The sequence below is a fragment of the Canis lupus genome, chromosome 4 (assembly GCF_003254725.2).
Source record: "Canis lupus dingo isolate Sandy chromosome 4, ASM325472v2, whole genome shotgun sequence".
Taxonomy (NCBI): Eukaryota; Metazoa; Chordata; class Mammalia; order Carnivora; family Canidae; genus Canis; species Canis lupus.
In genome coordinates this window covers 42,778,278-42,802,386 of record NC_064246.1, presented here as the reverse complement: position 1 = coordinate 42,802,386, position 24,109 = coordinate 42,778,278, and the positions used below count along the sequence as shown (strand labels likewise).

Below are 24,109 nucleotides of genomic sequence, written 5' to 3'. Positions count from 1 at the left end.
TCCCTTGCAATCAGGGAAACACAAATCAAAACCACAATGAAATACCACCTTACACCAGTGAGAATGGTGAAAATTAACAAGGCAGGGAACATCAAATATTGGAGAGGATGTGGAGAAAGGGGGAACCCTCTTGTACTGTTGGTGGGAATGCAAACTATTGCAGCCACTCTGGAAAACAGGATGAAGGTTCATCAAGAAATTAAAAATAGGGGCAGCCCGGATGGCTGAGTGGTTTAGCGTTGCCTTCGGCCCAGGGTGTGATCCTGGAGACCCGGGATCGAGTCCCACGTTGGGCTCCCTGCATGGAGCCTGCTTCTCCCTCTGCCTGTGTCTCTGCCTCTCTCTCTCTGTGTGTCTTTCATGAATAAATAAATAAAATATTAAAAAAAGAAATTATAAATAGAACTACTCTATGACCCAACAATTGCAGTAATGGGTATTTACCCAAAAGATACAGATGTAGTGAAACACTGGGGACACCTGCATCCTAATGTTCATAGCAGCAATGTCCACAATAGCCAAAACGTGGAAGGAGCCTCGGTGTCCTTCGACAAATGAATGGATAAAGAAGATGTGGTCTATATATACAATGGACTATTATTCAGCCATTAGAAACAACGAATACCCACCTTTTGCTTCGACATGGCTAGAACTGGAGGGTATTATGCTGAATGAAGTAAGTCAATCAGATAAGGGCAATCATCATATGGTTTCACTCATATGGGGAATATAAGAAATAGTGAAAGGGATTATAAGGGAAAGGAGGGAAAATGAATGAGAAAAATTAGAGAGGGAGACAAACCATGAGAGACTCCTAACTCTGGGAAACAAACAGTGAGTAGTGGAAGGGGAGTTGAGGCCGGGGGGGGGAGGGGGGGATGGGGTAACTGGGTGATGGGCACTGGGAAGGGCACTTGATGGGGTAAACTCTGGGTGTTATACTATTAATGTTGGCAAATCGAACTTCAATTTAAAAAAAGATGTATAGTTTCCAAGAAAGGTGTCAGTTCCCAGGACTGCTGTGATGTCTTTAGCCCTTAAAGGGCTATTTTGAAAAGATGTCCATATCTCTCTTCAAAATACCATTCTTTTATTTGAAGCAACTTGAGAAGATCTTGTTTCCTTAAAATCTAATCAATCAAACTAAAATCCAACTAGAAAGAGACTGAAATATGGTGTATCTGCCTTCAGCTCAGATCATGATTTCTGGATCCTGGGATTGAGCCCCTCATTGGGTTTCCTGCTCCGTGGGAAGTCTGCTTCTCTCTCTCTCTCTCCTTCCCTCTGCCCATCTTCCACTGCTCATTCTCTCTCTTCCTCAAATAAATCAATAAAATCTTAAACAAACAACAACAACAACAACAAAAAAACAGAAAGAAAGAGACTGAAATAAATATCTGTTGATAGTGTAGGATAGAGGTTTCCAGAAGCTAGTCTATGGAGAAACACTTGAATGAATATGGTTCTCACCATTCTGCAATGTAATGAGAAATATAAAGACAATATAGGAATTTTTGTTCATGAACCTAAATTGATTCAAGTTAACGAAGGCAAATATATGTACTCAGAGTCTGAAATGTGAATCAGAATAGAATTAAATCCTCACCTCCTGAACATTCCCTATCAAATTCTTGGTTATTAAGAGATAGCAACATTCATGACTCTTCTTGACCTTCCTCCCTCTATCTCTCTGCTTTTCCTCACAAACCTAGGACTGAAAATATCAGGAATTATTTTTACCTTCCTTTCCTGATCAACCTGCACTTCCTTTAGGGAAAGGTGGTTCCAAACCTCCTACTCTCTCTCTGTCATGTCCTTTTTCTTCCCTACCCCAGACTTATTGCTAAACATCAACACAGATAGTATAAAAGGGGCCATCAGAAGTACAAACATTTGGGAACTGGGGGAGGATACATAGCTTTTATCATACTCAATAAATCAGCCCCCAATTAAGACAGGTGGGAGAAATTATTTCCCAATGCCCTTGGCCTTGCTCTAAATTCAGCTTCTTATATTTGAGTAAAAATATGTAAATAAATAAAATCTCTTTCACAAGATGCCCTTTCCTCTCTAGCCCCTCCTGTGCTTTGTGTGGCGTAAATTATCATAACTCGGTTTAATGACTGCTACTATGAGCCATGCTACTCTTCTACAGAATGAAAGGAAAGCCTCTACAGGCTCTACCTTACTCAAGGTTCCAATGGGTGAGAAGGGACCAGGGCACATGGCATTGCCTACCAGAATTCTCCTTAGGTTGGAGATCAAAGACTGGGCAGAGAGCCCAGTGATCCTAATTTGCATTGTGAAAGTTACCTGTCCAGCTCTGCTCCAGAGGCAAAGGGATCAAAGCTGGGATGGTAGCTAGGGGCAGGGAGGAAATAAAATATTGATTTAATGAGATGCATGATAATTCTCCTCCATCCACCTTTTCAGTAATGCATGTGGGGCCAGGAAGTGACAATTATTCATGCTCCTTCCATGAGATCACATTATGGCTTCCATTTGCCCTGCCAGATGGATCCCATACAGCTTTGCCCAGAAAAGGAAAAATAGGAGGGAAAGGAAGACTGAGAAATATGGTATAATCAGACAGTTTCCCAAGAACCCCTACCACCTCTGCAGAGATGTGCCGTAAGGAGGTAGGTTTTCAATACTTTCAGTCCCAGTTCAAAAATAATTGTATGCAGAAACTCAAAATCTAAAACAGATAAAAGAGCATCTGCTGTCCTTAAAAAGAGGAGAGGAGAGAGGGTTTACTGCAGTGCCCCATTCCTCTTCCTAGTCACTGAACAAGCCACAGAGGACAAATGGAAAATGACTGTTCCAACTTTTGGGCATTTTTATTGCTAAAATGCTCGGAAGTTCACCACACTTTAGTTGGGCTTTGATTAAATGGGGTGGAGGTGAGGGGTAGATGAGAATAAGAAGGGATGTCAAGCTTGGTGGCAAGCTGAGATATTAGAGCAGCATATAAAACTCAAGGAATGAACATATTTTCTGTCTGGGAAGGCGACAGGGGCAGGAGACATATTGATTGTAAAGTCCTTGGGGAATTCTCCATCTGAAACTCCTACAGAGGATGACGTCATTAAGCCTCATCAGAGGCCAGGCCCTAGGGAGCTGTGGCTCACCACAGAAGCAGCTCCAGTTTCTGGGTAAGAGAAGCCAAGGCCTCTTTGGCCCTAGCTGCAAGAGTGTGGGCGGGCAAGAGAAGATTTAAGGATTAAGTGGTGAAAATGTTAAGTGAACAGGGGTCCTTATTCATTGTCTGGATCTTAAAATCTTTCAGCTTTTTTACTGCAATACCCAAAAAGAACAGCTTATGTATTTGTTCCTCATTTTTCTAAAAGTATAATAAAAGTTGTCTCAAAAAGAAAGCTGACCCTTCTCACCATGACCCCTGGTGCAACTTGCAATCTGGTCTCCCCACTCGCCTTAATATCCCATCCTTTCACATCTTTGTCTTGTGTGTGCTCATCACATCTCTTCCTAGATAGTCTTTCCATCTACTCTATGGCAAATACCAACAGCAATCAATTTTGGAATGTTGGGCTTAAATTCTGATTCTTTTACTTATTATTTATGTGACTTTGCACAAGTCATTGAAACAATCTGAGCCTAAGCTTCTCTATTTATGAAATAGGGTAAAGATGAGAAGAGATAACAGATATGTAACTAGCTCTCTGCCAATCACATAGCTTGTGCTTGAGGAGGGTTACTATTCCCTGGGCAAATTCTAACTCCATTCCTTAATATGTAGCTCTGGGGAAATAAGCCCTAAGAATGTCCAGTGACTGGGGTTCGCTTCTTCCCAAGCAAGGCTCTGAATTGTTGGCAGAATGTTGCTACTATATTGTATCAAGACTTATTTCGACCTGTACATGCTGAGAAAACTTATTTCTGCCAGCACATCCTGAGGAACGAGCACCCCCACTTCAAGTCAAGGCAAATGCTTTGCCTGAGTCACTGAGGATCCACTACCCCAATGTGCCTGACTCCCCCCTGATGGAGTCACAGCAGAGGCAGGAAGATGAAATTCATCTCTTCTTGGCTCCACATGGATCCAAGTAGAAGAAGAGAAAGTCTCCAAAGATCTCCTCTGTCCCTGTCTCTGGATCCAACAAATCCTATCTCCACTAACGCAGCAGTCAGTGATTTTCAAGCCCAGTTATTCTTAACACTTTTCATCTAGATTCAAGTGTCCTTTCTTTGCTAAGAACCCACCCAGAGCATCTGGAGCTCTGGGTATAAAGCAGTTTTCTTGGTAGAATCTCACTAAGGAGAGCGGGAAGAAAGAGCTCTTGAAAGACAATAAAAACTGTGTGTAATCCAGACATTTTGCAACCTTATACTTTCAGGGGCCTCAAGATGATGGAGTAGAATAGTCCAGTGGGCAGGAAAGGGAAGGTATGGGAAGTGAAGTCTGCAACATTCAGAGCATCTGTCACCAAACTCATGTTCAGCAAGGAGAAGATTGGAACCTCCTTTGTAGGAAGTTGGGCAAAGAAAGAGATTTAGCATAAGATAGCTATAAACATATTTCTAAAGAAGGGAATTTTCTTGACTCCTGCTGCTGCTGAGAGTCTCCTTATCATCAAAACATCTGGTCCATACAAAGACACTGTTTATTTACTCATAAATATATACTGCAAGTTTAGAATCTTCTAGGCACTATTCCAAGTCCTGGAGATACAGTTAAGAAAACAGATGACAGGAGCACTTGGGTGGCTCAGTTGGTTAAGTGTCTGACTCTTGATTTCAGCTCTGATAATAATCTCAAGGTTGTAAGATCAAGCCCAGCATGGAGGCTACTTAAGATTCTCTCTCTCCCTCTGTATCATCCCCACCCCTGCTCACATGTTCTCTCTCATTCAAAGAAAGAAAGAAAAAAGACAAGTCCTGCCTTTGGGAACTTACATTCTTTTTTTAAAAAAATATTTTATGTATGTATGTATTTATTTATTTATAAAGATTTTATTTATTTATTTATTCATGAGAGAGAGAGGGGCAGAGACATAGGCAGAGGGCGAAGCAGGCTCCATGCAGGAATCCCGATGTGGGACTCAATCCCGGGACTCCAGGATCATGCCCTGGGCTGAAGGCAGGTGCTAAACTGCTGAGCCACCCAGGGATCCCCAGATTTTATTTATTTATTCATGAGACACACACACACACACACACACACACACACACACACACACACACGCAGAGACACAGGCAGAGACACAGGCAGAGACACAGGCAGAGGGAGAAGCAGGCTCCACACAGGGATCCTGATGTGGGACTCGATCCCGGGACTCCAGGATCATGCCCCAGGCTGAAGGCAGGCGCTAAACTGCTGAGCCACCCAGAGATCTCCTGGAACTTACATTCTAGTGAGGCATTCTTTGCACAATACCAAATGAGATTCAAGGTCAGGATTCACAAACCCAATAACTCTAGAAGCTTTATGGGTAGCAGCCATGTACAGTGATTTAGTTATAAGACAATAGAGAGTGGTGGGGACTGTGGAGACTAGAGATCTCATACTCCATCTAAGCTGCCATTTGGTTTCAGACAATTGTTTCTGCACAACAATTCAGGTTCGTTGGGTTCAGATCTGATTGGTCAGTAGAAGCCAGAAACATAGATTTCTATGAAATTTTCCAATTTTAATACCAGAAAAAATAAAACTAAATTTATCTGATGGCTAGGTCCTGTCTGAACTATATCTGCTTGCGAAGCCTGCTCTTGATGTTCAGTATAGACGGCAAGAAATGGAGGAGTGGACCTAATCAACTCTAAAGTCCTGGAGTCCAGAAGACATGGTTTCAAACTAGCTTCACCATGTACCACTACTGTAGTAAGGTTATTTTTTAAAAGCAGATTTCCTTATAATGTCACCCAAAGATATTAGATGCAAATCATGTTCAAAAGCTGTGTGAGAAAGTTTAAAGAGCTAAGCACATTCTGTCAGTGCTCAAAATTCAATGAAAATCATTATCAATAATAATAATAATAAACTTTGGGGAATGTTATAAATTAGCTTCACCACAGTGAAATACTAAGACGTTCTACAATAATATTTACAGTGTTGGTAAAAGGAACATTGAAAAAGTGCCAGCAGAAGTTAATATTATCTACTATGCAATTAAGCAGAGCATTTTTCACAGTGAACAAAGGCTGTAACCAGATTGTGAGCACTACACGTCACTGCAGTTCTGCCGGCTGCAAATCATGTATCTACCATAATAAGACAAGTATTTGGAAAAATTACACATCGAAGCAATAAATCTTTATCAATATAGTTTCAACTATGCCACAAAAAATAAAAATATAATAAGAAAATAAATAAATGCAGATTACTTAAGCTCCTTGAATTTCAGTTTCATCACTTATAAAACAGGAATAAAATCATAGAAAGATTGCAGTAAGCAATAAATAAGAGGTGTATAGCACCCATGCCTGGTACATAATAAGAACACAATAAATGTTAATTTGTATAACTGTTAGGGTCCTGGCAGGAAACAGATGCACATTTAAAGCTATTAACTGGAAGAATTTAATTGTTCTATGTATAGAGGCATATACAAAGTTTAGGGAAAATGCATAACTAGTACCATTTAGATGGATAGTAGAAAAGATAATTCATCATATACAGCAGATCCTTGAGGCATTAAGGCTTAGTTCTCCTGATGAACCCCATTTAAGAAACTGTAAGTTTTAGTGCTTTTTACAAACAAAGGTTTATTTCCCATTCATGCAAAGAACTTAATGAGGGCTGGTTGGGAGTTTTGTTCCACATCTCCTCCCTCAGAAACTCAGGCAGATAATGTCTCCACGATCCATAATGTCTGTGGTTGCCATGACAGGGGGAAAAAAACAGTGATTTTCACATTGCCTCATAAACTTCCACCTAAAAATGACACATGTCAATTTGCATTTCTGTGACCAAAGCAAGTCATATGGCCACTTCGAATTTTAAGGCAACAGAGAAGTGCAATTTAACATTAAGCCTGGAAGGTGAAAAGGAAAATATATGTGACCAGCCCTAGTAACTATCATTCAATGTTAGCAAAAGTTAGATGAGATGGACATTAACTGGCATCTTGGTAGCAGTGCAAATTGATACAGATTCTCTAGAAAGCAAGTTGAAAATGTGTGTTAAGGGTCTAAAGGGAAGTTCATTCTCCTCTTCAAGTAACCTTCCCTGAGTAGAAGTAGAAACCCAGAAAATATTATAAACAAATGTGTATGTTGAAGTACTACATATACGAACAACAACAACAACAACAACAAAACAATCAGAATGTCCAATGGCAAGGCAATAGTTAAATAAATCGAAGTATAGTCATATGATGGAAAATTCTCTAGCATTCTAAAATGTTTTTGAAGAGTGTTTAGTGACAAGGGATAATGCTCAGAAATAAAAGTACTGTACAAATTAATATAAAAATAAAGTACCAAGAAGAAAGGCAAAGTAAATAAATTTTAATGATGGATATCTCTAGATAAATGTTATTGTCTTCTTTGTTTTTCTGTATTTCTTTAATTCTCTATACAGATGACTTGATTTTTTTTCACAATAGGAAAAAAGATTATTAAAAACATTGTAAGAGTATTTATTACAGCAATTTTTATAATTGCAGAAATTGAAAACATCTAAACTCCATCAACAGAAAGTTGGTTAAATGAATTATAGTTTGGTTAAATAATAAATTATGATAAAGCTCTTAAAAATTAAGATCTATTTGATCTGCTATGGAGCATTTGTTCTGATATACTAAGGAAAAAAAAGCAAGGTGCATAAAAGATATAGTATACTTCTCTTTGTATAAACATGCACACACAAAGACATATTTCTGAAAAGATTGTATAAAAAAGCTAGGAGAGTAGAGACCTGATTTATAGCCATGGGGGAGGGGAAAACTTTCAACTTTTAGTCCCTTACCTTATTTGATTTTTTAAAAATTTTGTGCATGTGTTTTAACTTGAGTTATAGTTTACAAACAAATAAACAAATAAATATATCAGATCCTGGCTCTGGCAGATACATCATAACTATTGGTCACCTTCTCTGACCTTTTGCTCCCCTTAGAACATTTCATTAAATGCCTCAGTCCTAGACTGGGCCATAGCTATGGCTTAACAAGGCTTACGGATTGAGAAAGGATTTCATTGATCTGTCTGCCATTCTGAGCATGAATAATAGAGGTATTCCTAAGGAGGCTGGACTAAGGTGCAGGGAACATCAAGTCATCCTTTCACCGGGGCTTCAGGCATCTGGGTACCCTTCCCAGGGAACCACCTGCTAAAAACACAAAGACTTCCACTCGGCTGATATTGAACACTTCCTACCAACAGTTGCCATCTTGAACCCAGGCCTTTGTGTCTGCTCAGGGCCATTCAATTCTTGGGAGTTACTTATATCCATGGATATTGAGCTGGACTAGTCACTGTAAACAGTCTCAGGATCAACTTTTCTGAAGAAAGAGCCTCTAGTGCTGATGCAGCAAACTTACCCTCAGCTTCCCAGAACAAGGCATTTCTAATTCTATGTTAAGGACAGGCTTAGTAAGAGAACAGGCAAATGTAGAGGAGAATTTGCTCCTAAACATTATTCTGAAATTGGGCTCTACTATTCTCCAGGTTTCTGCCACACAGGCCTTCTGTCAGTACCTCTAGCAGCATGTGTTCTGTCCTTCACATCTTTGCTGGGAATGATCTGTGACAAATATTCTTATTCATAAGGTAAACCCCCTTATTTAGGCACTAGGGATATTGTGAAGAACCATCTCTATTCTTGTGGAGTTTACATTCAGGTAGACACATTCAAATAATAAACAAAATTCAAAAAGTAAAATGAACAGTATGACACAAATACTATAAGTACTATGGAGCTAAATAAAACAAGATGTGGATAGAGTTCCAGAGAGAGGCCTCACTCCAAAGGTAACGCTTGAGTGAATGAAGATCTGAAGGCAACACAGAAGGGAGCCATGTGAGTATCAGGGGAAACATGCCTCATGGGAACTGGCTGAGTTCTACTTGTAGTTCAGAAGGTAAAGGTAGAAGGTCAGCCAAGATGTAGAAATAATACTTTAAAATTTATACAATGAAATGTTTTAAAGTTTATTTCTAAGATCCAAACAGTTATAAAAAATAATTTAAATGTCCAACAGTGGTTATATCATGGTAAGACCATGAAACGGTTTACGATCTAGTCCTTAACAACTATAGATTTGGAAGAATATTTATAGTAAGGTAGGAAAACACACTCAAACTAAAACGTCCAGTGAAAAAAAGCAGAATGCAAAATTATATTCTAGTTTGTCTTGAATTGTGAGAAACTAGTTTAGCACCCCCAAACAGTGCTTGGTATATGGTAGACACATAATAAACACTAGTAAATGTCTTTTGGTTAAGTTGATTGTTGAATTTAGTGATGGTAGGGGATAAAACTAGAAGATACATCAAATCATTAATGGTGGTTGGCCCTCAGTGATGGAATTCTTCATAATTTTCTGTGGTTTCCAAATTTTCTAATTGAGAAAAATTATTACTTATTTTTTAAAAGATTTGAACACCCAATATTGTATCTGAACCCCTTTGCAATGGACACATTTGGCTGCATTTGCCCTGATATTAGTGGCTACAAAAAGCCAAAGGTTTCTTCACCTAGCCTGAACTTTCTACCAGGAGGAATCTTCTCAGGGAAGGTTATTATTATCTAAGAACTTCTATTCTTCAAATGCATATTTGGGACTTAGAAAATGTGCTACTTTTTTTATATTAGGTGTTCTCAGTTTTGGCTGCACATTGGTATCACCTAGAAGCTGTACTGCACACCTATTAAATTATATTTTTGCAGGTGGGGCCAAGGCATCATTATTTTTTAAAGATCTGCAGATGATTCCAATATGCAGCCAGAGTTGAAAACAACTGTTTTATGTACATCTTATTTTATTTTCTGAGTATTTCAATCCCCAATGTATAGATGAGGAACTGAGGTTCAAAGAGGTGGAGGTAGTTTGCCCAGGGGCATATGTTAAGAAGAGGGAAAGCAGGTGATTTAACTGTAGAACTGATGGAAAGCACTTGTCCTGATATTCTTACTTGAGGTAGCTTATATGCAGAGAGGGAACTCAAAAGACTTAACCCAGGGCATAGGCTGGTTCTTTGCCAGTCAGTACCGAAACAGGTTTCTATAACCTGCTTGGGACTCTTTCCAACTATTCACTGCTGCTGAGACAGGAGGGATAACACAGCACATACAAACATACACACGCCTACACACATATGTGACTGTGAATTCCACTTCTGCCTTGGGTTCCATAGGAATTCTAGGTCTAGTTCTATCTAGTCCCACTGGCATGAGAAAGAAGCCCCTGTCTCCTTCCCATGCCAAGGACATGGCCTCTGAGAGTCCTTTCAAGGATGCTCACAATCCTGGGCCACTAAATGAGAGTTGTCTGCATGGGGTGGTTGAATGGGAGCTGAGCTAAGTTTTAAGTCCAGACAACTGTTGATTGTTGGGAACCATCTGGCCTATGGTTGGTCATCCTTACTTGACAGTGACAAAGAGAAAAGGGTGCTGTTTTAGCTGCCACTTGGCTCTGCTGATAAATGGAGTCTGCTGTGTTCATCGGTCTCACATTGTTGAGTCCCTTTTCTTTCTTCTTAACTGCCTTTTTTTTTTCTAGTTATAAGGTCAGACAACTATTTTTGCAGGTATCTACTGGAATGTTCCTTCGGTCTCATATTTTAGAAATTGATAGTATGGGCTTATAGCCTCTGTATCTTGGTTCTGTAGTGGATGACTCTTGTCTTAAATCAGAAACAGGGTGGAGTGGGGACAGGCCTTCTTCAGGGTCATACTCATCTCATCCTATTGACTCAAGGTACAAAGCAGGCATGGAGTGGAAACCAAGAAGACTGATAAAGCAATGAGCTTCCTGTGACAAAGGCAACAGTCTGAGCACCTCAATGTAGGCTTTAAAATTCTTCTTTTACCCCTGGGTCAATGTATGTGAAAGTGAATTGAGTATTATTAATATTCCTGCAGCTATTGTCTCAACTTTACATTAAAGCTTAAAAGAAATCTTCTGGCCAGAACCTGGCCCTCTAACAATTGATTTTCTTTTCGGCAGGCCAAAACATTCCCTTGGAGGGCTGCACAAACCATCAAACACTCTGAGCTGTGTGGAATACACTGGCACAAATATAAAAGGTCACCTTGGATTTGGCCGAGCTGGTGAATACCAATGAGCTGGAGCTCCCTGGAACCTCAGCTTATGCATATCTGGCAGCTAACTTTGCCAATGGGCCCAGGGCCTCTGCCTCTGCATCCCATGCTGACCTGAGTAGAAAGGGTTTGCCCCACTGAGGGATTCAGGATTGCTCACAGGGGAAATTATCCATCCAGGGTTCTCAACCTGCTAAAATCTCTGGCCAGGCCCTTTTGCATGCTAGCTTTTTTTTTTTTCCTGCATATAACCATTTACAGATTGAGTTTTCCCTTCCCTGACATGAAGAAAAACAATAACAGGGAGGCTCATGAAATTGAAGAATCATAGAACACATTTTTGTGTGCCCTTTCTATAGACACACCCTTTCAGCTCCATGCAGAAGTCCAATTCCTCATTGTTCCATGGGGATTTTGTTCAGAAGTGAGAATCAAAGAAATAGGAACATAAAGATCCACATGTCAACAGGTCTATAGAATGCCCTGAGAATCTCATTGGAACAGGAGGCCCAACACCCCCTAAATATTAACTTCTCCTTACCAGTCCCAATGCATTGGTCTATGTAGTTGAGAATTCAGTCTTCTGCTAAAACACGTATCTTCCTGGGAAAGTTCCTGCTCCTGGCTATATATCAGCATCTCTTTAGGAGTCTGTAGTATACACAGGGACTTCCTGCACTAAAATCCAGGTTCCAGCACTTACTAATTAGGTGAACTTGGGCCTGTTCTTGAATTTCCCCAGGCCTTGGTATATTCATCAGTAAAATGGAAATTATAAAAAATATCCATCTCTTTGGGTGTTGTGTGCATTAATCAAGCCAATCCACGTAAAGTGCTTAGAATAGTGCTTGCCACATAGCTAGTGTTTAATAAATGCACTTACTTTATTCCTTAAAAGTAGAGTTTCATTAAGAGAGTCACTTGGTTGGGCAGAATGGGACCCTTCTGGGGAAAAGGGATTGAAAAGAGGGTGGAAAAGGACATGAAAAAAGAAAAGCTGTGGGCACTGAAAAGCTGTGGGCATATCATTTTGAAATTGTGTTCCTGATATCTTGTAGACATGTGCACAGACCGTGATAGAGCTGGAGACATAGAGGTTGGGGCACCAGCAAGAGTGGGATATAGCACTGACAGGATGCTAAGGGATGTGTAAGTGGCAAAAACAACACTTTGCAGTTTTGAGGGATTAAGTTTGCATTACAATTATGAACATAATGAATGATTCTGTAGAAAATTTAAAAGAATACAAAGAGAAAAATTTAAAATCAATATTTCTACTATCTACTGACTATTTTGATATATTTCATTCCAATCTTTTTTTCATGCAGAATTTATATAACTAATATACATTTGTCCTACTCTATATCCAATTTTAACAATATTGGGATCATATTTTAAACTACCTTTTCTCTACTTACTACAACTTGAGTACTTTCCTCTCATTAAATATGGTTTTTAATGTCTACATTATATTCCATCATATGGATTCATTTATCCAATTCACTATAGACATTTATGCTATTTCTATTTTTTTATTATTATAAATCATACAGCAATGAGCATCCACGAACATAAATCTTTAGATGCGTGTCTAGTAACTTCCTCAAGATAAATTCCTAGAAGTGAAATTAACAGATGAAAACTTATACTAATTTTGAAGTACCTTGATACATACTACCCTCTTCCTTGCTGTGACTGTACACACACAGGAATGGTACAGTTATAATTCAAGTATCCTTTCTTCCTCCCTCTACTTTCTTCCTTTGGCTAAATATCTTTCTCATGCTGCTATCTCTCTGGCATACTTCCATTGCCACACTGCATCAAATAACAACCAGGAAAATTTCTCCACTTTTAAGGATTCATATGATTAAATTGTTCCCCCTGGATAATGCAGAACAGGCTCTGCATCTCAAGGTCCTTATACTTAATGATATTTGCAAAGTCCCTTTTCCCATATGGAGAATATTCACAAATTCTGGAGATTAGAGTGTGGGCATATCTGGGAGGCTATTCTGTTTACCACAAAGTAACCCATTCTATAGTTGAAGAAACTAAAACTCAGAGAGGTGAAGTGACTTTCCACAGTCTCAAATCTAGTAAATGACAGATTTGAGATTCAGACTTACCTCTTTGTGACTCAGAAGTTGCTCACTCTTTCTGGGAGAGCAAACTATCTTTACTAACATTTCGGTGCAGAACATAGAACTGGGTAGCTGTCTTGATGAGGAGATAACTTATAGAATCTAATGATCATATGGCTTTCCAGTTGGGAGCAGGGAAGTATCCTTGGATAATGGGAAAATAGAGACCCCTTTCTGATCAAAAGGATGATGTTGCATTTTATTACAGGTGTCTTTTTATAATTTTCCAGGATAAGTTACAATGCAGGTAAGCACTACCACATATTAGCTAGCTGTTGGACCATGGCACATTTATTAGTTGGTTTAGATGGCCATAATAGTATACCACAGACTGAGTGGCTTAAACAAAATGAATTTTCTCAAAGTTCTGGAGGCTAAAGGTCTATGACAAAGGTGTTGTCAGAGTTGTTTTCTACTGAAGGCAGACTCCATGATGGACTTTTTATGCCTCATGCTTAGGTATACATATAGATCAATTACACCCTGGGGTTCAAATTTTGTTGCTGCCATTTCCTGGTTGTGTCACCTTGGGCAAGCATCACACCTCTTTGAGTCCTAGATTTCTTTTTTGATAATTAAAGGTAACTTCTTTATATGGTTGGTCAGAGCAGGAAAAGAAATATATTTGCAAATCGCTTAATATAATGCCCTTCACATAGAAGTTGCCAATAGAAGTTGCCAATAAATTCGTTAATTTATCAAAAAATGAAAAAGGAGTGCTCAAAAATAAATAAATATGTATATAAATGCATCAGAAATGTACATGTATAAATAGAAATATATTTATATACATAAGTATATATATAAACACACACACACACACACACACACACATACACACACACAAATAATACCTAGGGCTTGTCCTCAAATCTTTCACAGTCCAGTGGGGTAAGTCAGGTAAAACAGGCAATGATAAGATAATGTAATAAGTACTAAAACAGGAAGTAGTATTGGGTACTATGGGTTCAAAGGGGAGCAGCAATTAATCCAGTTTATGTGATCAAGGAAAACTTCTGAGTGAAGTCACTTCTAAAATTAATCCTAGAGTTCCTGGATTCCTCAGTTGACTAAGCATCCAACTCTTGATTTTGGCTCAGATCACGGTCTCAGGATCATGAGATGTGGTCCTGAATTCGGCTCCACACAGGACATGAAGCCTGCTTAAGATTCTCTCTCTCTCTCTTCCCCTTTGCCTCCCTCCCCCCAAAAATAAAAAATAAAATAAAATAAAATAAATCCTTCAGGATTGACATGAATTGAGTAGGTAAAAGAGAGGAAGTGAATATAATGTGCAAGTTGATAGCAAGGATAAGGCCTAATGCAAGGAAGAACACACACAAAAATTAAGAAATGAGTTGGAAAGGAGAGGTAGCATAGAGAAATTGTCTATTGATGTAATCATCATGTAAGGGTGTGACTAATATTACCAAGTGTGTTAGACAAGAGATATCTTTGCATCAGTATCCAGCCTATTTCTCTCCTCAGCCAACTAAGGAAAATTCTGGTTGTCACTCAATCCTGTCCTGAAACTTAAGGGTAAGACTGAGATAATCAATGAAATAGAGAAGGACTGAGACAGGGAGACAATAATTTACCAGAAAAGAAGAGAACCTAAGGGGAGAGAAAGATTGGTGATGAGGGGCAGAAGTCCTCCAGCTTTTGTGTTTTCTGAAGGCAGCTGTAGTAAAGATTTAAATAAGTTTCAATTTTTCCAGCTAATATTAGTTATTTGAATTTGATTCTATGCCAAGAGTGGACTCCTGGGGCCTGGTTTTGTAATATATATCCATAGATAGATAGAGAGATAGATAGATAGATACATCTGAACCTTTTCCAGACAGACTATTTTATTTATTGTTCCTTCAAAATACCTTTCTCTAACCCTTTACTTATGCTTTTTCCCTGCCTGGGATGCTTTCTGCACTTCTCTAAATCCCTCCCATTCTTGAAGGCCTACCTTATATTCTATGTGCTTCCTCAAAGCTGTCCCAGCACAGAGAAATGCCCTTCAATTACTTTAATGTACTTCTTGTCTGAATTGTAGGCAATTTCTGCTAATTATGCAGAAAAATTTCACAAAAACATCAAAGAAAAATACTGAAAAAATGCATCACCCCTTAAGACCATTGTCCTAAAGGAACAAGTTTTTTTTTTCTTTGAACTTTAATTTTTTTTTCCTTTTTTATTTTTTATTTTTTTTAATTTATTTTTTATTGGTGTTCAATTTACCAACATACAGAATAACCCCCAGTGCCCATCACCCATTCACTCCCTCCCCCTGCCCTCCTCCCCTTCTACCACCCCTAGTTCGTTTCCCAGAGTTAGCAGTCTTTACGTTCTGTCTCCCTTTCTGATATTTCCCACACATTTCTTCTCCCTTCCCTTGTGGTTTATGTATACAATGGAATATTACTCAGCTATTAGAAATGACAAATACCCACCATTTGCTTCAATGTGGATGGAACTGGAGGGTATTATGCTGAGTGAAGTAAGTCAGTCGGAGAAGGACAAACATTATATGTTCTCATTCATGTGGGGAATATAAATAATAAGGAACAAGTTTTTATGTACAATCCCTTCCAATCATTAATTATGGGTATAGATGACCAATAATGTTACACCCATGCTAGGAATTTTATTTCATCGCTTTTTTGAAGTGTGCCTGTACTTATTTAAGTTTTTAACTCCACTTAGTTAATATACAGTGTTACCTTAGTATCAGGTGTACAATACAATAATTCAGCACTTCCATACTCACCACAACAAGTACAATCCATAATTCCTATCATCCAACCTATCTACCACCCTCCTCACCTCCAATAACCTATCAGTTCTCTATAATTAAGAATCTGTTTTTTGACTTCTCTCTATATATATTTATCTTTGCTTGTTTGTTTTGTTTCTCAAATTTCACACATCAGTGAAATTATATGTTATTTGTCTTTTTCTGACAAACTTTTATCACTTAGCATAATACACTTATCTCCATCCATATTATTGCAAATAGCAAGATTTCATTCTTTTTATGGCTGAATAATAGATGATATAGATATAGATACAAATATAGATATATCACATCTTTATCCATTCATCAGTTGATGGGCACTAGGGCTGTTTCTATATCTTGGCTATTGTAAATAATGCTGCTATAAACATAGAAGTGCATGTATCCTTTTGAATTAGTGTTATTGTATTCTTTGGGTAAATATCTGGCAGTATGATTGCTGGATCATAAGGTAGTCCTATTTTTAACTTTTTGAAGAAACTCCATACTCTTTTCCACAATGGATGTATCAGTTTATATTCCCAGCACCAGCAGCAGAAAGAATCCTGTTTATAAGAAAATGATCCCATTTATAATTGCACCCAAAATAAGATACCTAGGAATAAGCCTAACCAAAGAGGTGAAAAACCTGCATTCTGAAAACTACAAAACACTGATGAAAGAGGTGGAAGATAATGCAAAGAAATAGAAGACAAAACAGTATGGAGTTTCCTCAAAAAGTTAAAAATAGGACTACATGTACAGTGGAATATTGTTCAACCATTAAAAAAAGAATGAAATTTTTTTTTAAAGAATGAAATTTCGACATTTGCAACAACATGGATGTAGCTAGAGAGTATTATGCTAAGTGAAATAAGTCTGTCTGTGAATGACAAATACCATATAATTTCACTTGTGTGTGTAATTTAAGAAAGAAAATAGATGAGCAAATAGAAACAAATAAGACAGAGAAAAGCAAACCAAGACAAGACTCTACTACAGAGAACAAACTGATAGTTACCAGAAGAAGGGCATGTGGAGGGATGGGTTAAATAGGTGATGGGGATTATGGAGTGCAACTTACTTTGATGAGCATAAAGTGACATACAGAAGTGTTGAATTACCATATTGTATACCTGAGACTAATATTATACTGCATGTTAACTAACTGGAATTTAAATAAAAACTTAAAGGAAAAAAAAAGAAATAGACATTCCATGCTCATAAATTGGAAGAACAAATATTGTTAAAATGTCTATATTACCCAAAGCAATCTATACATTTAATGCAATCCTTGTCAAAATATTAGCAAACATTTTTCACAGAACTAGAACAAAAAATCCTAAAATCCCTAAAAGACCCTACATAGACAAAAAAATCTTGAAAAGAAAAGCTGAAGGCATCACAATTCTCGACTTCAAGTTATGTTACAAAGCTATAGTGATCAAAACAGTATGATCCGAGCATAAGAATAGACACATAGATCAATGGAACAGAATAGAAAATCCAGAAATAAACCCACAATTAATGGTCAATTAATTGTCAACAAAGCAGGAAAGAATACCCAATGGAAAGAGAATGTCTCTTCAACAAATGGTGTTGGGAAAACTAGGCAGCAACATGCAAAAGAAAGAAAATAAACCACTTTCTTACACCATACACAAAAATAAATTCTAAATTCTAAATATGAGACTGGAAACCATAAATATCCTAGAAGAGAATATAGGTAGTAACTTCTTTGACATCAATTATAACAAATTTCTAGATATGTCTCCTGAGGCAAGAGAAACGAAAGTGAAAATAAACTATTGGGACTACATCAAAATAAAAAGCCTCTGTACAGCAAAAGAAATAATCAACCAAAATAAAAGGTAACCTATAGACTAGAAGGAGATATTTGCAAATGACATATCCGATAAAGGGTTAGTATCTAAAACATACAAATAACTTACACAATTCAACAGTCAAAAAACAAATAACTCTTCAAAACAACAACAACAACAACAAATAACTCAATTTAAAAATGGGCAGAAGACATGAACAGGCATTTCTCTAAAGAAGACATCCAGATGGCCAACAGACACATGAAAAGATGCTCATCATCACCTATTATCATGGAAATGCAAATCAAAACTAGAATGAGATATCACCTCACAGTTGTCAGAATGGCTAAAATCAACAACACAAGAAACAATAGGTGTTGGTAAGGATGTGGAGAAAAAGGAACATTTATGCACTGTTGGCAGGAATGCAAATTGATTTCATCTTTTAACTTTCTGCTTTACAGTATTAGTGATCTTTATATGCCTAGTGTATATGTCCCCTCTACCTTTCTGGCTTTTATATAACATGGCATCTTAAAAGGTTGTAATCTTAAATTTGTAGTAGAGTGCAGTGTCTCAAATAGAGAGGATGGTCAATAAATGTTGATTCCTCCCTTGAACAGTTCAAAGTTCCCTACAGAAGGGCTGTATTACTTCTTTGGTCTTTAAAATCTCAACAACTTAACAAAGGCCACAAACTCAATTATCTCTGGAATCAAGTAGATTTTGTAGATTGATAAAATAGGCTTGAGTAGGATGAGATGGACAGGTTCAATACACTGCAGTGGTTTCACCAGCTTCTAAGAGCCAATTGTTACACTGTGAGGACTGTTTGTGAGCCAGTTTATTTATTTATTTATTTATTTATTTATTTATTTATTTATTTATTGTGAGCCAGTTTAAATAAAACTTTATCAACTTAATCACTATATAAATTATATTAAAAAACAAAGGTAATAAATACTCAAAAATTCATCACTCCCTAGTTACTTTGATAAATGTTGCTTTATTTTTTAGAGTATTTATTTTGGAGAGGGGAGGCAGGAGGAGAGGGAATCTCAAGCAGACTCCCCACTGAGCATGGAGCTGGACTCTGGGCTCAATCCCACAACCCGGAAATCATGAGGCAGATGCTTAACTGACTGAGCCACCTAGTGCCTCTATCTATGTTTTTGAGGTTGTGTCTATTGCATTTGTATGATGGGAATGCTATATTGTGTGTTCCTGTGCATCACTTTCCAATTCCTTGCACAGTGATGTCAAGTTGGTTGGATGAAATTAGCTATGGAGGGAGTTTAGACATTACAGAAATTGGCTAATGCTACTACACCAGGGTTCGGCTTATTGTTTTGTTGATTTTCTAGACCGCAGAGAGTGATGGCAAAGATAATATTAATCATGATAAAAATAACAATTGTGTTATGTTTACAGTTCCTATTACATGAGGAAAAGCATGAAAAATTGAGGAAATAGTTTTCTAGTTTTCAAACCTAGTAGGTGATTCAGCAAAGAAGTTATTGAAACACAAGTAATGTTCTTTTTTTTTTTTCAAGTAATGTTCTTAAATGCTAAATAAAATACAGGATATCCAGTTAAATTTATTTGTTTATTTGTTTATTTTTAGTAATCATTACGCCCAACCTCGGTTCAAACTCACAACCCCAAGGTTAAGAATTGCATGCTTTTCTGACTGAGACATCCAGGGTCCCCAGTTAAATTTAAATTTAAATAAGCAAAAATATTTTTGGCATAAGTGTATCTCAACTATTATTCAGAACATGCTTATACTAAAATTTTATTTATTGTTTATCTGAAATTCAAATTTAACTGACCTATATTTTTGTCAAACCTGGCAACCCTAGACATATATCTTCATTGTTTCATCTTACATGTTAACATAGATAAAAATATCAACCAACATTCATGTTGGAACTGTACTTGTCAGTTGCAACTATAGGTTGGCTATGGATAAAATAGTTCAATGAAAATCAATGAAATAATCTTATGAGAATCAACTATATGAAATTTATAATAAAGAATATTATGTATTTCATAATTTACAAATCTTATGCTAAACATCCTCTACATCAGTATAATTTATGAACACACACATATGTATATATACCTATACATACATTTTATTAATTTTTGTAGAAATGCTCATTAAATATTCATTAACAAAACACTGAGACATTGAGAATGTGATAAACTGAAATAGCCGAGGCTCTCCAGGAGGCCGGATGCGCGCCCCATGCCCAGGCGCAAGCAGGCGAAACCCCAGCACATCAACTGGGAGGAGGACCGGGGCGCGCAGCCACCGCAGCAGCCGGCCCCGGGGTTTGCAGGGGCGGCCGCAGCGGTGCCGGCGGCGGGGGGCCGGGCGCTCCAATGAGCCCCCCGGGGGACGGCAGTGAAGCCAACAGGATGGAATGACTGCACAGAGGACTCGTCAGGAGGAGACTCACATCTGTGAGAAATGCGGTGCAGAGTTCTTAGAACACAAAAATTGCACTAAAAATCCACCTGTGCTCATCATGAACGACAGCGAGGGAGGGGCCGGTGCCTCCGGGAGACTTCTCGGGGCCGCGCTCAGCTGCCCGCCGCACAGTCCAGGCAGTGAGGCTGGGCTCAGGGAGGATGGCGGCGGCTCGGGGGAGCTGAAGGAGAAGCTGGGTGCCGAGCCTGTCGTGTACCTGAAGGCCGAGATCGCCCTGCTGACCACGTCCCAGGACATGAGCTATTTACCCAAAGGCAAAGTGGCCAGCACTGCGGGGCACCAAGGTGCCGGTGGACCAGCGCAGCGCCGAGGCGCCAGCAGCGTCCGTGGGGCCTGGAGCAGATCCTGTGCCTGCAGCAGCAGCACCTGCCGCAGATCCAGCTCGCCGAGCACATCCGCGTGCAGGTGAACATGTGGGCCTGAAGCCGAGCGGACGCGGGTGCCCCCCAGGTCATGTTGCGCCTTCCCGGGGCTTTGCTACCTCAGGCCCCAGGCTCTGTGCTCTTCCAGAGCACACCTTCAACACCGTGGCGTTAGACCTGTCCAAGAAAGAGAAGGGGAAGCCACCGAACGTGTCCCCGCTGGAGGCCAAACCCAAAGACTAGGCCGTTCTCTGCGAGCACAAGTGTTAAGTACTGTAGCAAGGTTTTGGGGACCGATAGCTCCCTGCAGATCCTCCTCCGCTCCCACACCGGAGAGAGACCCTTCGCGTGCTCTGTCTGTGGCCACCGGTTCACCACCAACGGCAACCTCAAAGTGCACTTTCATCGACATCCCCAGGCGAAGGCCAACCCCCAGCTCTTTGCCCAGTTCCACGGCAAAATGGCAGCAGGCAATGGCATTCCCTATGCACTCTCTGTACCCGTCCCCGTAGATGGATCGAGTCTCCCTTTAGACAGCAAACCTGTCCTTGTAACAGGGACCCCCGGTCGAGGGCTAGAATCTCTCTTCAGGGACTGAACCCCAAGGACCCCATGGGCAGCCGCTGCCCAACCACCTGCAGCCCCTGCCTTCTCCGGAAAGTGAGGATGGATCCCTATTGTCTGGGGTGGGGGTGGGGGTGGGGGTCAAACCACACTGTCCCAAGGGTTGGTGGCTTCCATGGGAGTGGGCCCCCCCAGCCAGGGTCGGAGACCCTGAAATTACAGAAGCTGGTGGAGAACATTGACAAGGCCACCACCGACCCCAAGGAATGTCTCATCTGCCACCGGGGTCTTGAGCTGCCAGAGCTCCCGAAGATGCATCACCGCCCCCGCCCCCCCAACGGGGAGAGCCCGTTCTGGTGCAAGCGCTGTGGTCCGGCCTTCTCTCCACCAAGCGCAACCTGAAGAGGCACCTGGGGGTTCACCCGACCAGCTCTCGTGCCGCATCTGCCGGGAGTTTGCGAACGTGGTCCTGAGGCAGCAGCACCCCCGGGGGCATGTGGGCAGCCAGATTCCCAGCACGCCTCGGCCTGAGAACCCCTGTGACCTCGCGGTGGTCCCCGAAAACAGCAGCGCGGGTGCCACCTGTCGCGATGACGTCATCGAGAGCATCGGCGTGGAAGAGCTGGGCCCCCCGGACGCCCCGGCGGCTCCCGGCAGGTCCCCGCCCCGCTTCCCGGCGCCCACTCAGCATCGCCGGCTCTCGGGTTCACTGCCCTGGACGCCCGGGGAAGGTGGGTCCTGCTCCTCCCGTCCTGCAGCGGCAGAGCGGCAGAGACAACGGTTCGGTGGAGGGCGAGGCTTGACCAACGACTCGTGGTGCTCGGTGATGGGAGACCAGGAGTACCAGAGCCCAAGCCCAGATGTGCTGGAGACTGCGTCCTTCCAGGCCGCCCCCGGCCAGTCGCCAGGCAGAGAGCATCAAGTCCAGGGCTCCTGATGCTGGTGGCAAAGCAGACAGCCCCGAGAACAGCGCGCCGAGATGGAAGGTCTAGCAGCCTGCCATCAGCATTTATCCGAGCCCAGCCAACCGAGGCCACAGTCGAAGTCCCTGGTGCGTTTGTTGGGCCCGTGGCCATGTCCCCAAGCATGACACCTTTGCTAGTGGCTCGGCCACGCCGACAGGCCAAAGGAAATCCTGGCCCCTTGGGGACCATGGACCCTGTGCTGTGGAACCAGTACACCACCATGCTCAATGGAGGTCTGGCCATGAAGACCAGTGAGATCCCTGTGATCCAGAGTGGGGGTGTTTGTACCCTCCCAGTCTCCCTGGGGGCCAGCTCCATTGTGAACACCACCACCATCTCCAAGACGGATGGCTCCCAGTCCACCATCAGTGCTGAAAGTGGAAAAACCAGGTGCTGCTGACAGCATCCCCATACACCAATTCCCTCACTTCCTCCAAGAAAATAAGATTGCAGTCTGCTAAACTCTTTGTCGAGGGAGAAATGCAGGGAGAATGACCTCTCTAGAACTCTACTACTTTTCTTTTCTTTTTTTTTTCTTTTCCTTGTAAAAAGAACCCATCTCCTCCTGTTTGTTTTCTTATTGATGTGCAAGTGATGTTTAGAGTTATGATCATAACTTCAGGCAACTCAGGCAAGTCCTACAATCAGATGTTATGCTACTTTGTGAGAAAAAAAATTGAAATAGAAAAAAGTTAAAAAAGAGAAAAGAAATTGAAAAATTAAAAAAATTGAAAAAAAAACCCAAAATATTAAAACATATACAGACTAGAATTTTTTTTTCTTTGATTTTGGAAAGAAGTGTGTGTCTTACAAAGTAGCTTTGTTACTTGCCACAAAGTGTATACATAAAACCTTTGTACAACTGAGAGTAACTATTTCCAAAGACTATTTCAAGTTGGAACTTACTGAACTACAATGGACAAGACAACTGTTAGCCTAATTGGGGTGGGTGGGTACTGTATACTTCCCTGGTGACTGTATGCGGATACATGGACAAGATCTGGCATCTGTTTAGGGACCTGTTTTGTATGACCCCCTGTACCCTGTACCCATCTTTCCTTTCGTTTTTTTTTTTTTTCCTGAATGTACTTTTTTTTTTTTTTTTTTTTTTTAAACTAAGGTTGTAGAATTACAAAATTCCTTCAACCTTGGGACTTTAGGTAGGATACCCTCAAATGGACTGGTTTAGTCCTTAGGAAGTCAGTGTGTGTTGCTGCTTATTTAAATAGAGTTCATTCAGAGCCCCAAGAGTCCCTATGCTTTCCAGATGCCTCCTTTCTGAGCCACCAGAAGGGCTAGGCACCTAAGCAGGGACCCTCAGGTGATTTAATTTGGTTCTCCAGTGCCTACTTGATCAAAGACCTGGGTTTTCCTTCTTGAAGAAATGCTCGGAAAGGGGATATTTCTTACAGGTTCACATACTACTTTGTACAAAAAATGACCTTGGTGCAGCTTATGCCAAGTTAGTATGAAGATTGTTCTTGAGTATTGCATGAAGGCTATGATGTTTGAACGGGCAAGTCATGGGTGTGAAAGCTTTTTTTTTTTTTTTTATCTACCTCATTTATTTTTGTAGCCATGATGTCTATTTTCCTATTTTATGACCACCAAAGTGTCCGGACACCCTGTCTAGCACCTGAGTTGATATGTGGTGGGAGCAGTTGGACAGTGAAGATATTTTCATGATTCTTTTTTTTAAGCTCCCCACCCCTTTTTTTTGTATATGAAATGATGAAACATGCTCTGATGGTTGAACAAGGAAA

General features: G+C 40.3%; 1 pseudogene; it reads left to right on the top strand.

Annotated features, from left to right (window-relative positions):
- Positions 1-20,209: 20,209 nt before the first annotated feature.
- On the top strand, positions 20,210-22,746 carry LOC112651680 (sal-like protein 4; annotated as a pseudogene).
- Positions 22,747-24,109: the final 1,363 nt, after the last annotated feature.